We start from the raw sequence: 3,685 nt of genomic DNA, 5'->3' as shown, positions 1-3,685 counted from the left end.
ATTATATAATATCTGCTCTCAGACCATGGGAAAATTAAAGTAAAAATCAGTAACAGAATGATAACTGAAAATACCAAAAATACATGAATATTAAACAACACATTTTTAAATTAAAAAAAACCTAAGACAAATTTAAAAATATTTTGAACTACATGAAAATTAAAAAACCCAACTTATCAAATGTATAAGATGCAGTGAAAACAGTGCCTACAGGGACATTGATAGTATTGGGCACACATATTTTAAAAGATCTCAAATGAATAATAATTTAATAAATTATAAAAATAAGTAAATTGTGGTTAAAAAAAAAAGAAGAGGAAATTTAAAAGAAATTAAAGAAGAAAAGCTTATAGTCAATAATCTAATAAACCAATAATCTAGTAAAAAAATAACAGATTAAATCTAAAATAAGAAAAATAAGATAAATAATAAAATGCAAAAAAGAAACCAATGAAATTGAAAACAGAAAAAAATCAACAAAAGCACATTCTTTGAATAGATCAATAAAACTGATAATCCTCTAGTCAGGCTGAGTTAAAAAGGGAAATGACACAAATTACTAATATTAGAAATAAAAGAAAGGACATTATTACAAAGTCCAAGGAGATTAAAAGAATACTTTAAGGAAGAAAGTATACTAGGTCCCTTATAATTTCTTCCAGAAGACAGAAGCAAAGAGTACTTCCTAACTTATCTTATGATGCTAGGATTACCCTAATACCAAAACCAGACAAAAATCTTACAAGAAAAAAACTACAGATTAGCTAGCATAAACGTGGATGTTAAAAGTTTCAACAAAAGTATCAATGCAAATTTAACACTGTGTTAAAACAACAACAACAAAAAAAAAAACACCATGACCAAGTGAATGTTCTCCCAAATATGGAAGTCTAGTTCAACATTCAAAATCAATCAATGGGAAAACAACACTAGAAAAACTGGTGGAACAGAGGTATCTTAGTGGTCATCCCCCTCACAAAAGAAGACCAAGGCAATGAAAAAAACTAAAATTGACTGGAGTGACTGAAGGAGAGAGCACTAGAGTACAGCAAGGGAGTGGTGAGGTCCTTGTGTGAGCACAGAGGCCTAGGATGGCAGCATATAAAGAAGAGTGCATACTCTGCCTCTACCACCTCTTCCCCCCCTTTAAGATTGGCTCAGAGTCAGAAGGGACTTCCATTAGCCAAAGAAAAGAAAGTAAGCAGAAGATTCCCATTAACCTCCATTACCATTCCAGGTACCTGCAGTACTTACAACAGGAGAATGCCACAGTTTTTGCAAGCCTGGATCCCAGTTTGGGGAGCAGCCATGAATTCACAGTGTCACATTGCTCTAGATTAGGATCATAAGCTGTGTACTCCACCCCACGCCCTTCATGATGCAAGCTACTGCAGCACAATGACATCTTGAAATCAGAGCTACTGATGGAGTGTACCCTGCTATAGGGGCCAGTAGTCACTGCACTCTCCAGATATGAAACTTTATCATCATTCCACAAGTCCACTCAAGTGGCTGCAATGCCATGGACCCAGTTAGTCAGAGCCTAAGCTCAAGAATGGCTATGACTCTGGTCCTGCACAGTGGAGAAGCCAATTTGAGGCTGACTGAATTATCACATTCCCATGCTCCCAGCCATAAAAACAACCCTGCAAACTGACCCAGGAGGATATGCCATTGAGCCAGCTGAGCAGCCACATGACTATGACCCCAGCCAGAGAAATAGCCCAGCAGACTTGCCCCTAGCAAGCACCCATGATTCCCCTTTCTGGAGAAGTAGCAAGGCAGATTTGTTCCCATTAGATTTACCCTGAGACAACTGAGCAGCCATGCACCAGCACCCTGGCTGGAAAAACAGCCCAACAGCCCCCACCTTAGTGAGCCAATCCCCAAGCCAGTCAATCTTTCCCTACATACCTGTGACCCGAAGCCTGAAAAATAGTCTGGCAAGTCCACTCCTGGCAAAGCCATGCCACTGCCACCACAAACTCTTGCAGCCTAGGCCAGGGAGGCACTTTCAAACATTACTAATGTGGATTACAGGTGAAGAAACTGCACAGAGACTATAAACAATGGCTACCCAGAACCAAAGCCAATGTACCCCCATCCAAGCAACACCACAGGATCCATCTATAAAAATAAGTCTTTTCTTTAAAAAACTACTTCAAAATAGCAAAAGAGGTGATTGTACCACCTGATGCACAACTATTGGTGTAGGGAAACAAGAACAACAACAACAAAAAGACAACAAATAAACATAATAATTTTCTAGTAACAGACTCCAAAGAAAAGGAAATGAACCAAGTGAGATACATGATAAAGAAGACAATTCAGTGAAAGCAGGAAAACCATTCATGATCAGAATGAGAACTCCAACAATGATACAGATATCATTTTAATAAATCAAAACTTAGAGGTGAATAATTCAATTAATGAAATAAAAAATACAATTGACAGCTTCAACAACAGACTAAGCTTAGCAGAAGAATTTCTGAACTCCTGGAAAAACCCTGACAGATTACATAAATAAATAAATAAATATTGGGGGAGTCTCATTTATTTGTTACTCAAAAAATCTTATTTTTGACTAGATTTAGACTTATAAGTAGAAACTCACAAAGACTGTCCGCATCTTTTGGCAATCTGTTCCTGTATTTCTTTGGCCTCCTTCATGCTCTTGACCAAAACTTCAGTATATTCTGTGGCCTTTTCCTTATTTTTCTTATTATGCTGTCTCTTCAGAGCAATATGCCAGTGGTTGTGTTCTAGAACACATGGAGTAACGAGACGCTGAATCTTAGGTGCTTTGGTCCTAGGTTTCTTACCTTCTTTGTTTAAGAGCTTTCTTGCAACGTATTAGAGGACATCATCTCCTCTAGAGAGATTGAAAAGTTTGCAGATTCTGCTAGCTTTTTTGGGCCCCAGACAATTAGACACCATAGTATTAGTCCAGGAAGATCCTTCTCTCCCTTTTTTATAATAACCAAGTTTAGAACACTCAGATTGGCATCCATAATGCAACCGCAAATAGATTTGTATTTTCTTTCTCCAGTTCTCCTTGGTCTATAACAGTAATGTCCCTTACTCAGCAGCAAGTGGGCACGGTCATGGGCCAAGATACCCTGCTTTATGGGGAAGACTTTTTTTATCATTCCCACCATTGATTTGGACCACATAACCTTTCCATTTCTCATCCAGAGCATCAGCAGCTACTTCTGTGGCCAAAAACTCCTCATAGAAAGTATGAAGTGTATGTTCATTGTACATACATGTTCATTCAAGTGTAAGTCAATGAGTTTTTAACAACCCATGGCTGGGAAGGAGATATTCAACTTCATCTTGAAGCAGCTGCCACAAAAAAGAAGCAATAAGTAAATTTTTAAAAATTTTAATGAAGAAAGCCTACAGGACTTATAGAAAACATTAAGAGAACAAAAATTCCCATGATGGACATCCAGCAGGAGAAGAAATGAGAAAAGGCATAGGAAACTCATTTCATGAAATAATAGCTGAAAACTTCCCAATTCTTAGAATAGATAGGTCAATGAAGAAATTAAGAAGAAAATTTAAAAATTCCTTGAAGCAAGTGAAATAGAAGCACAACATATTAAAATCTATGAAAGAGAGCAAAAGCAAACTGAGGCAAGTTTATAACAATAAATACTTACATCAAAAAAGTAGAAAGATT

The 3,685-nt window shown here is 36.9% G+C and overlaps 1 pseudogene; it reads right to left on the bottom strand.

Moving 5' to 3' along the window:
* Positions 1 to 2,574: 2,574 nt before the first annotated feature.
* LOC103269997 lies at positions 2,575 to 3,335 on the bottom strand (annotated as a pseudogene).
* Between the last annotated feature and the right edge of the window lie 350 nt (positions 3,336 to 3,685).

The sequence above is a fragment of the Carlito syrichta genome, unplaced genomic scaffold, assembly GCF_000164805.1.
Source record: "Carlito syrichta isolate Samal-C Ts95f unplaced genomic scaffold, Tarsius_syrichta-2.0.1 Scaffold309698, whole genome shotgun sequence".
Classification (NCBI taxonomy): domain Eukaryota; kingdom Metazoa; phylum Chordata; class Mammalia; order Primates; family Tarsiidae; genus Carlito; species Carlito syrichta.
This window is presented reverse-complemented; position numbering and strand designations above follow the sequence as displayed.